The 13,079-nt window shown below is 36.4% G+C and overlaps 1 long non-coding RNA gene across 1 annotated transcript; it reads left to right on the forward strand.

Annotated features, from left to right (window-relative positions):
* Nucleotides 1-2,244: 2,244 nt before the first annotated feature.
* LOC123544376 (uncharacterized) lies at nt 2,245-6,451 on the forward strand. The gene is made up of 4 exons (XR_006685095.2): nt 2,245-2,349; nt 4,095-4,223; nt 4,845-4,967; nt 6,393-6,451. It is a non-coding gene; the product is annotated as an uncharacterized LOC123544376 (long non-coding RNA).
* Nucleotides 6,452-13,079: the final 6,628 nt, after the last annotated feature.

The following is a 13,079-nucleotide window of genomic DNA, read 5'->3' on the forward strand; positions in this document are numbered from 1 at the left end:
AACCGCAATAATATGTTGAAATTATAGGGAACTGCGTGTTGTACGCAACTCGTACAACTACACTTCCACATTTAATATCTTCGCGGATGCTGTAAAGGTAACAGTTTCGTTTATTTCTAAAATAAGTCTTAATATCGGCTTTAGGTCAGTCGGAACTAACTCAATTTCCTTTGGCCCACATTGTAATGTTTCCGGTCATGTGCCTTTCCTAACATTTAAACTTTTGATGCCTCTTACTCAGGATGAAAGAACTGTCCAAGAACTATCGAAAAACAGCAAGAAAAGTATATGTTGACCGTCACTTTCGGGCACTTTTTCTCTTTGAACTCGGTTACCCATAGTCCGGCAGTGAATTATTTTTATTTTTCACGAAAATGCTCTATTGACAAAACATGCATATTTCTCAAACAAAATGCATCATTCCGTATAATGTTAGCCAGTAATCACGGATTAGAGTTTAAGTTATGAAATGAGACATCCAACATATTTTACACCAATGGGAGATCACTTTACATAGTACATATACACCGCGGAATACTCTATAGTTTTTCAACCAATCAGAAGCCTTGTGAGTTGCTTCCAGCTGACCATGAAAACAGACATTATTTGACCGTTTGTACGGGTTCAGTATATTTTACATATAAATATGTTTCTAGCGAGGCGAAATACATATTTTGATAAGTTCCTGGCATTTGATTATATTACAATCTGATTAAAATCATCTGTTAATGCTACGCATTAAACAACTTTGTCTTTTAGCAGTTTGATGCGGTGTTTCATAATAAAGAAATAAGTTTGGCCAAAGTTGATGAATTAACTTGGTAAAGTTAAATACCATTACTTTCTTCACACTGACTACTTCATCTAAACATTTGACAAACATGTTTTATGCCACGTAGATTAGCATTTTAGACTATAGCCAAATTTGCGAAACAAACATAAAATTGGACAAAGTTAGTGTTCATAATTTGTTGGCTTTATAATCAGTTTTTTACATTACGAAAACCAAAGATTAGATTTCAACAGGAGCCTTTAAAACAGTAGTCTCCATAGTTTGTTTAAGACAGTACCTCTAAATGTATGATATGCGAAATTCATAAATCATTTAAGTATTTATAAAACATAGATATTACATATTCCTGTATTTTATCTATACTGAACAAAACAGCTAACGTACATAACCCGCCATTAATGCCTGTAATTAAAAAATTACTGAACGTATTATTTTATAATTTAGTCTACGCTTAAAACAAATTGCTGTTGTCACAAGTTCAAAAAAAATATGATATCATATAAATTCGCTAGAATTTACAATTTAGAGGAAAACGTTATGAGGGAAGAAAATGACAACAAAAGCAAAATAATGTCGTTGTCATGCCCTATTGCAAAGAAGAATCTGATATGTGTGTGAAATTCAATTTCCTAGAAAATAATCAGAATATACACTTCCTTATTTCTATAAACTGTATATATTCATTTTCTAAAAACGCATCTTTATGGTGGCTAATTTGTACCATTTCGTTATTTCGTTCTGTCGCAGCGACACAACGACAACTGTCGCTATGGTGTCCCGTCGAACGTCGCACGGCCGAACGTAGCCCCGCCGAACGTCGATATGGCGTCCCACAAAAACGTCGCCTCGCCGAATGTCGGCCCACCGAACGTCACCGCCCGAATGTCGCCCCGCCAAATGTCACCCCCATAAACGTCGCCCGCCGAATATCGCCCCGTTAAACGTCGCCCCGCCAAATGTCGCCCCGACGAACGTCATCTTTTCGCCTTCCGGAATGACATAGTATTAATTAAATCAGAGATAAATATTCGTGAAAGGACCATGTATGATAAGGCACAGTTTTAGCCCCCAGATTTTGAAGAAAATGAAAGTAAAGATACAACACAAAGATACGAATTATATGAAAGATTAAGGATTAATCTCTCATTTTTTAAAGAAAAAATGCAACAGTTTTGCGTAAAAAGTCATAATCCATGGTCTAGTTTCATGTCATAAACACAGATTTTGTACATATTTTGACATTTTTATGCACTTTATCACAAAAATACGATACGAGCGCAGGGGAGAACAATTTTAGTTTTTGGATATGTTTTGAGGATTACAAAAACACGAAGAATGATACATGAGAGAAAATTGTTCTAAGGTGCGCTCATAGTAAATTTTGAACAAATACGGTATTTTTATCGGAATATTTTACTCTAAAAATAGCCATTGGAAGGGACGAAACTCTTGCTGTACTGTGAAGAGCTTGGCGTAAAGGTAAATAAGAACAGGTGTGACGTCATGCGGAAATCAATAGCGTTTGTTGTCAACACGGATTTCTTATGAAGTTATAGGTAAATTAGACAAATGGCAGTATTTTAAATGTTGTTACTTCAGTTAAAAACAATTTCCTCGATGATATTTTCATCGAGGTTTACGTATATATTCACCAGTCGGCTCTAGTTATAGCGGATAAGCGAGTAAAGGGCAGTAGGTCAATCAGCTGATCATGACCTGATGACCGACATGTATCATTTGTATGTCACATCGTATGAATCAAGTGACGAACTTACTGTGTATGCAAGCATTGCTAGCAATAATTTCAGCTTAATAATTCTCTATATGAAAACTAGACAGCCCAAAACTAAGCCGAAACAGAGTTGTTTTAATACATGTTTACTGTATCTTCACCAAATAATTTGAGCAACCTTATTTTAAGAACAGTCAAACCAACTAGATCTATATAAAAACTTTAACCCCAGGAATTTGCTGATACTCATTTTCAGATGGGTCAGTTGAGGAAGCCGTGAAAAAGTGCATTGCCCAAGGACACGCCACTATGGGAGTAGCCTGGAATTGAACCTGGTGGCCTCACTTCCATAGGAATTCAAAGTGTATTAATTATCCCGACCAATGTGTGACATCATGCCACATGTATGCATAATTCACTTGGGCTCCGGCATGACATAATTCCGCATTTCACCTCTTTGTATTATTCTGATGTAGTTGAACATTGTTCTGCCATTATTTCTTGAATATTAAACATGGCAGTGGCTAGGTAGCCGGTTCCGGCTACCTAGACCTTTAGTCTACGTAGCCGGCTCTATATATAGATATCGTATATGAACATGTAAGTCAAGGTAAGTCAAGGTAGCCGGATTTAATAAACTGTATTATAAAGAATCATAATATTAGTTTAATGAATTACATTTCTTGTAATTCATTATTTATTATTTGTGTTTAACCGGTATATTTCGTATTTACGCGCTCATATCATATCGGGCGACATTTTCAATTTGTTATGTTAAAACGTACTCGATACATATATGAGATACTGTGATTCATTCTTAAAACAAAACAAAACATATTAGATCTACATGGATCCATTTGATTGTCAGTTTAATAAATATTCTCAAGCTTCGCATAATTTGAACTAAACATATCATAATGCCAGGAACAGTTTTAGAACATTGTGATTTTGTTTATGAAGTCATATTGACTCAGTTATTACACTGATGAACCTGTAATAATGAAAATTATGAATGCCTGTTTGTTGATTTGTGGTTTATAGATCAGATGCTTAAATATTTGATCATCTGTTTTTGATGGGGTTTAGTTCAAGCACAAGTCTGAGCCATGATCAGACCCAGAACCAGAGCTTGGCAGAGCTCCAAGTTGGCTGAGAAGTGACCTATATTCACCAATGATGTACCCCACTTTTTGGGCAAAGGAATAATTTTTTTCTTACAGGCCACCATTCTATACCAGTAATTAAAAAGAATTCATTGGGGGAGACCCCTGTCCCCTCACTAACATAAGCAAAAGTGCCCCTCCAATACCTACCCGATCTCAGCGCTCTTTGAGTGCCTCTGCAGTGACCTCATCCATCTATACTGTTGCCCCCCACCCCCCAACCCCCAGTCAAACATTTCCTTCTGATGATAGATCATGCAACAAACCACTCGAAGGCCAAAATGATATCTTTGGAAATATCCATTATGCTATCCTTCCAATGTTACGTTTCATTTAGTGCTAAATAAAGTGCATTATAAAATGATAAAGTTTGGTAAATATCTGTAAATAAATATTTCTTTTCCAGTAAAGCATACATTGTGCAAGTCCGAAATTTATTCTGCCAGTGCTGAAAGAAGAGCTACATTTCGACCACTCCTCTTGAATTTGCATGGTAGCCATGGATGTTCACTAAAGTTGACTTTAAATCGACTGTGTAAGTATTTTGAGACAGCAAGAAATGGTGATTATAGAGTAATCTGACTTGGTTATGATAGCCAGTTTTGAAATAACTATATGCCTAACAAATGATAGTGTTAATAATAATTTGGTCAAAATCCAGATCTTTGCTTAAAGTGATATTTCTTATATATTAAGTTTTGTCAAGTAATGAACATAAGAAATTGTTTTATTTTTAAACTCGTAAAAATGCCAAATGAAGTGAAAAACGTGCCAGCGGGGAATCAAAACCTTGGCTGTTGTGGCAATAAATTGCCAGCATTCTTGACCAATTTACCACGGAATGACATACAATAGATGTAGAATGTAAAGCTATATATAATCAAGGCAGTTCCAGTACCCCACTTTAACAGCCTTACATTTGCGAGAGGAAATAATTATAATTTGTATGTGTTTCTACAACATTTTATCTGTCAGTAACTGAGTTTAAAAGCCTTCATTTTGTTGTTGTCTGATATTGAGGTCAGTGCTTTTAAACATTAGCTTTGTTTTCAAATTGCTAATTTTAACAGTTACATTCCATTTAGAGCCTCAGATATAATGGACATCAATTAACATCTCCTTTCATAGATATTTATAAATAGATATTTCTTTCCAGTGAACCAGTCATTATACCAGATTGCAGTTTGTGGTAACAGAGCTGATATAGTTGATACATTTTGATCATTCTTGAATCTTAGTGTCATGGATTTTCGCTGAAGTTGAATCAGTATTGGACTGTGTAAGTGTTTCTAACATTCCAGAGCTGTTATCATTTTATATTCATACTAATATGTGAATGTATTTTTATGCACCAGAAGGGAGGCATATAGTTTTTGAACTGTCAGTCGGTCGGTCTGTCCGCAATTTTCGTGTCCGGTCCATATCTTTGTCATCCATGGATGGATTTTCAAATAACTTGGCATGAATGTGTACCACAGAAAGACGACGTGTCGCGCGCAAGACCCAGGGCCGTAGCTCAAAGGTCAAGGTCACACTTAGACGTTAAAGGTCATTTTTCATGATAGTGCATTGATGGGCGTGTCTGGTCCATATCTTTGTCATCCATGGATGGATTTTCAAGTAACTAAGCATAAATGTGTAGCACAGTAAGATGACGTGTCGCGCGCAAGACCCAGGTCTGTAGCTCAAAGGTCAAGGTCACACTTAGACGTTAAAGGTCATATTTCATGATAGTGCATTGATGGGTGTGTCCGGTCCATATCTTTGTCATTCATGCATGGATTTTAAAATTATTGGGCATGAATGTGTACCACAGTAAGACGACGTTTCGCGCGCAAGACCCAGGTTCGTAGCTCAAAAGTCAAGGTCACACTTAGACGTTAAAGGTCATATTTCATGATAGTGCAATGATGGGCGTGTCCGGTCCATATCTTTGTCATTCATGCATGGATTTTAAAATAACTACGCATGAATGTGTGGCACAGTAAGACAACGTGTCACGCGCAAGACCCAGGTCCGTAAATCAAAGGTCCTAAACTCTAACATCGGCCATAACTATTCATTCAAAGTGCCATCGGGGGCATGTGTCATCCTATGGAGACAGCTCTTGTTTTATAATATTAATATCTGTAACAGAGACAAGTTAGTATTGAGAGTAACTTCTTTTCTTGAACTTCTGTAGCTGATGCAAGTTTAAACCTGTAAATGGATTGAGCCACTTTATTTGTAGCACACAGCATGTGTCATATTTCCATCTGCAGCATCAAGTTTAGGCATTTGCTTTGAGAAAGTGAATGGGGCCATTGTATTTACAATACGGAAACAAGCCGCAAGATGCCTACATGGAGAATTGTTAAGTGATGATCTCTGGTCATGCAATTCAATATTGTGCATAAAGTTAGCAAATTGTCTTTTTTTTCAAATGTTTAAGTTTTCATAGGTCTAGTCTTGTTTTTATTTCAAGTAAATGCAGCTTGAGTAAAAGAATTTACATAAATGTCTGATTGTTAAAACTGATTGTCCTAGACATCCAAAATTACTTCAGAACAATCTTTATGTAAATGAGTCTACTATTTTAGCTACCATTATCAGGAAAGACAGTTAAGAACAGTGCACTAGTGTGAAAAATATTTTATGAAGCTGAATTCGTTTCACAAAAAGACATCCTGTATCATTTTGATAATGGTAATTCTTTATTTTCCAGCAGTATTTGTACTAGGATGAGGAGCAGATACAGAAGAGCTGTGTAATCTATGTTAAACAGTAAGTATTCCAAATTAGAAATTAAACATGTTCCTGTTTTTAAATTGACTGTATGAAGTGTATAGAGAGCTATCCTACTCCCCCACATTGATTATAGTTTTGATGCAATTTCACTGTATCTCTGGTTGGCTTCAGTTTTATGACAGTTGCTCATCATTACCCACATTATATGACACAGGAGCCATGACTCTTGCCACATTATATAATCCCCCTTTTTAGCTTGACTTTACGAAGTATGGAGAGCTATCCTACTCCACCTGGCGTCGGCGTCCTTCCGTGTCTGCAGTTTGGTTAAAGTTTTGATGCACTTTCTCTTTATCTTTGTTATTACTTGATGGATTTACTTCAAACTTAAAGTAGTTGTTCCTCATCATCACCCACATCATATGGCACAAGGGTCTTAACTCTAGTACCAATATTTCATGAATTATTCCTCTTTTTACTTAGAATTTCAGGTTAAAGTTTTGGTGCACTTTCACTGTATCTCTGTTAATACTAAATAGTTGTTCAACATCATCCCCCACATCATATGGCACAAGGGTCATAACTCTGGCACCAATATTTCATGAATTATTCCCCCTTCTTACTTATTATTCCAGGTTAAAGTTATGGTGCACTTTCACTTTATCTCAGTTATTACTAAATGGAATTGATTCAAACTTAAAATAGTAGTTCAACATCATCACCCACATCATATGGCATAAGGGTCATAACTCTGGCACCAATATTTCATTAATTATTCCCCCTTCTTACTTAGAATTCCAGGTTAAAGTTTTGGTGCACTTCCACTCTTTCTCAGTTAATACTATAGAGTCCCTACTTTTTTCCTGTCTTCATGAAACTTTTGCAAAAATGTTTATCTCGATGATTTCTAGGATAAGTTGGAATCTGGATAATGTTGATTCAAAACTAGGTCACTCTCTCAAATCTAAGGAAAAGCTTTTTAACTTTTTAGCAGCCAAATATTACCCTATCTTCATGAAACTTTGTCAGAATATTCATATTGATGATCCATAGGCCAGGTGTGAAACTGGATCATGTGGGGTGAAAGAATTTGTCACTCGAGTTTGTTAAAATGGTTCAGCTTGGGTTCCATTCTGATTTTGTATCCAGTTAGTAATGTCATCCATCAGCAGATTTTACTTGGCACAAATGTTCCCTATGATGAGGAGATTATTCATATGCGGGACCCCTAGCTCAAGAGACAATGTCACACTCAGATAAACAGTCATCTTGTTTTTAAGCCCCGAAAGGTGGTCATATTAAAATCGCACTGTCAGTCCGTCCTTGCATAAGGGCTGTAACTCTTCCATCAATAAAGGGATTTTGAGATAACTTGGCATTAATTTTCACCATAATGAGACGATGTCATGCGCAAGATCCAAACCCCTTACTGGCATACAGACACTAAATAGAAAAATGGCACGAAAAGAAATGGTAGTCACAATGGCAGATACAAATAGTACTCAGTTTTTTTGCTCTGTAGAGCTATTTTCCTTATTTTCTTTTCAATCTTTTTGCTAATATCACATGACAGATCTATGCTTGACATGTAGGTAGCATTTTCAAGGTCACACTTAGAAGTCAAGGATTAACACCGTAAGTTTTGTGTCCGGTCCATAACTCTGCCATCAGGAAGGGCTTTTAAAACAAGTTGGCGTAAATGTTTACAATAATAAGGCGATGTGTCAAATGCAAGATCCAGATCCCTAGCTCCAAGGTCAAGGTCACACTTATAAGTCAAAGGTTAACAGGGTATATTTTCATGTCTGGTCCATAACTCTGCCATTCATAAAGAAATAAGATTTTGTATGTAAGTTTATATCTCAGTATCCACATGTTGAATAGGATTGAAACTGAACACACTTATTTACTGTGGTAAACTGATTTACATCGCACAGGTTTCATAAATCTGCTTTGCATTCTTTACAAAATTATGTCCCTTCTTGTACACCCGAAGTGATATATTATTATGTTATACCCCCTGTGTCCGTCGCTCAGTAAGCAATTTCATGTGCGCTCTGTAACTCTTGAACTCCTTGAAGGATTTCAAAGAAACTTGACAGAAATGTTCACCACACCGAGACGACATGCAGTGCAAGTTCTTGATGTCTCGCCTCAAGATCAAGGTCACACTTAGGGTAAAAGGTCATTTCAGTTTGTTCCTTGTCCGCTCTTTAACTCTTGAACTGCTTGAAGGATTCCAAGGATTTGTTTGTTTGTTTTGGATTCAACGCCGTTTTTAAACAGTACTTCAGTCATGTACGGCGGACAATTAACCTAAACAGTGTTCCTGGATTCTGAACCAGTACAAACCTGTTCACCGCAAGTAACTGCCAACTTCCCCACTTGAAAACCTGGGTGGGACCATCTTTTTGAAAAAAAATGATGAGTTATTGTCATCACTTGATCAGTGTCGGCGTTGTCTGGTTAAGTTTTATGTTTAGGTCAGCTTTTCTCATAAACTATTAAAGCTATTGCTTTAATACTTGTAATACTTGTTCACCATCATAAGCTGACCCTGTACAGCAAGAACATAACTCCATCCTGCTTTTTGCAAGAATTATGGCCCCTTTTGGACTTAGAAAATATCAGATTTATTGGTTAAGTTTTATGTTTAGGTAAACTTTTCTCCTAAACTATCAAAGCTATTGCTTTGAAACTTGCAACCGTTGTTCACCATTATAAGCTGACTCTGTACATCTAGAAACATAACTCCATCCTGCTTTTTGCAAGAATTATGGCCCTTTTTGGACATATAACATCCTGGGGGGGGGGGGGTGGGGGGGGCAAGATTTTCAAAGTTTTCCCCTATGTATATTTATAAGAACAATTTGACCCAAAGAGCGAGCCATATTATATCCTAGGGGATAATTTGAAAAACCTTTTTTGTAGAGGCCATGAACTATGTAGGAAAACTTTAAAAATCTTGCTTGCAACTGCAATGCCTATGCTTTTGACATTTGGTACTTTTCATTGCCTAGTGGTCTTCTACCAAAACTGTTCAAATTATGCCCCTGGGTAGAAAGAGGCCCTGCCCTGGGTGTCCAAAGTTTTACATAGACTTGTATAGGAAAACTTTAAAAATTCTTTGTCTGATAGGTCAAGGCCCACGCCTTTGATATTTTATATGTATCATTGCCTAGTTGATCTCGAACAATATTGTTGGAATGCTTCTTTGGTGAAAAGAGGCCCCAGCCCTGTGGTCACTATATAAGAAAAATACTTAAAAATTATCTGATTATATTTCCTAGACTGTTTAATAATATTTACCAAGTGATTAGGGTCACCTGACTGAGACCTTGACCTACTGACCTAATTTCTTCTTTTTTGACTTCCATGAAGTAATGTTTATTCCTCTGAATTAAAGGCCTGTTTAAAAAATTATGTCTGAACTTCAAAATGCCAATGTCGCACTTTTCACACACAGTTTTAATATGTGGTCTACACTGTTACATAAATGGGCACGGAACAGTCATTTCTAGCTGAACTACTTAAAGAATATTGCAGCTAAAGAATAGTGCAGCTATTCTACTCACATCACATCTTGGTAAGATTTCATGAAATATAACTATCATTTAAAGGCAAACAGCTTTAAACTTGTATTTTAACCAATAACCAACCTCAGAGGATCAAGTTACTTTCTTAAAAACTGATGCAGATATTGATTTGAAACTTCAGTTGTGTCTTCGAGGTTATAAAACTAGGTGATATCATCAAGGCCCATAACTTTGACATGATTTGGCCAAATTATGCCCCCTTTTTGACTTACAATCCTGGTAAGTTTTGGGTGTAAGTTACTATCTACAAAACTGGATTGAAAGATATATATGTCTCAACAAAGATATGAATATCTCACCCATACATGGGTGACACATATTGTTTTTACCATTGCTGTCCGTCTGTCTGTCCGTCTATCTGGCCATCCATATGCATTAAGCTTTTCAGCTTTGTGCTACACCATATATATAGAAGTACACGATTCAGAAGTTTATAGTAAACGGTTATTTTTCAAGAACGGTCTTTTCATATGGAAGCTGTAACTATATAGCTGTCAGGTAAGTGTTGCATATAACGTATTTTCAAAGAACTTCAGCATCATCGATGGTGATAACTGGTTTCAAGGTATTGACGTGTACTGACAATTTTTATAGATAACCGTTATAAACAATTACTTCATTTATTCAGGTATGTCAAAGTCAATCAGTTGTTGCCTATGCAAAAAGAGGTGTAAACCCAACAGCAGGAGGCGACTTCTTGACGAAAAACTGAAAAAATACGCTAGTAAATGTCTCACAAGACCCATTGGAGACGAAGAATATATTTGTGGCGCCTGTTTTAGTGTCTATGATAAAACGAAGACAGGGCAACCTATTCAAAGAACAGGGAATAGGCACGTGGAAAATCCTCTGAACAGCCCGAAAAGCGTATTATTGAAATTACCGGTGTCAGCCCGTTCACACAAGACCTGTATAGTCTGTAAGAAGAATGCTACTACAAAAAATAAAATCATTAGAATTCCATCTTCAGCTATTGCTCAAGCTTTTGTTGAAAAGTTCATTTTTGTAGACTTTAAGAACAGGTGCTGTGCCTCACATCTTGAAAATGGTCATTTCACACAGGAATCATTAAATGCCCTAAAAGAAAATAAATTGGCTGATCGACTTTCAAGGACTGACATTCTACATCTTCTAAAAAATGTACGGACATTTATGTTGCAGTCAAAGTTCCTGAACTTTGACTGCACATATAACATGTCAGATGATGACTTCCACACATTGACTGGAATTTCAAAAGGCCAGTTTGAAGATTTGGTAAAACATGTTGATAAACTTCGTGATACAGAAGTTCGTACTGCAAGAAATTGCATCGGTATATTTTTGGTCAAGTTGAGAACAGGCTTGTCAAACAAGCTTCTGTCAGTACTCTTCGGAATTACACCTGCTCAAATACAAAGGTCTATTACATCAGCAAGGTTAGATCTAATGGAGTCCTTTGTTCCAGAAAACATTGGTTTTGAGCATATCTCGCATTCACAATTTTGTGAAAATCATACTACACCTATTGCGAAGGAACTTTTTACAAATGCAGATGATCAAGCAGTACTTGTTATGGATGGCACTTATATTTATGTTCAAAAAAGCTCGAATTATGAGTTTCAACGTAGATCGTACTCGATGCATAAACACAGGCCTTTAGTGAAACCAATGGTAATAGTTGGCACAGATGGTTATATCTTAGCAATTCTGGGCCCCTACTTTTCAGATGGAAAAAACAATGATGCCAGTATAACTAAACACATGATGGCAACTAATGAAGGAAATATTGATGATTGGGTGAAAGAAAATGACACATGTATTGTTGACAGAGGTTTTAGGGACAGTATAGAATTTCTGGAGGAGAGAGGTATTCAAGTGCATATGCCAAGTTTTTTAAAGAAGGGGCAAAAACAGCACAGTTGCGAATAGGGGTGACTATTGAGGCCAATTTTGACTATTGCAATACTATTGATATTGCTTAAAAACTATTGCGATACTATTCTATTGCAGGTTACTATTGCGATACTATTGCAATAGTTATCGGCCATCATATTTTATACAGTAAAGCTACCAACTGGCATTGTTACACAGTGTAAGAGACGGCACTGTTTATAATTGCTGTTAACACACATTGAGATGTTTGTACAACTGAAACGGACAGAAATAATTCTAACATTAAATATTTCTTGCCTTCCTTGGCTTTGGAACAATATGTAAAACAATAAACCTATGCAAGGTATACTTAAACGAATCGGCCATTTTGTTACGAATGTCAACATGTTTAATAACCCAAAGCATCGAAAAAGACGAAAATTAACGGATCGGATTAAGGTGTACCAGCACTAAATGAAGGGCCCATACCGAACAGTTTGCTGTATAATACAAGTAGCCTTCTTTCTCCATGTCCATAGTACATTTTCTCATCTAAAATTAACAGGTTATTTAAACATATTTAATCAAAGTTTCTAAGAAACTAAATTTATTAATTATCTCCCAGACTTCTCAGTCCTTTATGGTAGTTTAATTCCGTGAGGGTAATTATTGTAACGGAGACGTAAACATTTTCTGAGGCGCAAATGAAAGCTGGCTCTGTTTCTTGGTTTATAAATTATAAATTATTTCTGTATTACTAAAATTTCAAAACAATCGAAACTATCGATTGTTGAAGGAACTATCGGCGATTGTTATTGGATCGTGACTTTTCTATCGATGCATGCTATCGGGACACTTAGTATCGCAATGCATCGATAGTTCGATGTATCGTTACACCCCTAGTTGCGAAGAAGCAAATCAAAATCGGCTTATAACAAAGGTGAGATGGGTGGTTGAAAGTGCCAATGGCAGACTTAAACAATTCAAACTTTTGGATAAAGTAATAAGCAATAACACAATTCCTTTCATAACAGATTATTTGCAAATTACTGGTGCATTGATTAACAAATATAGAAGACCTTTCAGCCAAGACCAACCAGAATCTGCAGATATTGCGCGAAAAATGTTAATTCGTTCTAGAAGAAGTAATGACCTGTTGGAACGTCTTCAGGAAACTGGAATGCTTACCAAAAGGGTTGTTTATTCTTTGGTAGAAT

The sequence above is a fragment of the Mercenaria mercenaria genome, unplaced genomic scaffold (genome assembly GCF_021730395.1).
Source record: "Mercenaria mercenaria strain notata unplaced genomic scaffold, MADL_Memer_1 contig_2803, whole genome shotgun sequence".
In the NCBI taxonomy this organism is placed as follows: domain Eukaryota; kingdom Metazoa; phylum Mollusca; class Bivalvia; order Venerida; family Veneridae; genus Mercenaria; species Mercenaria mercenaria.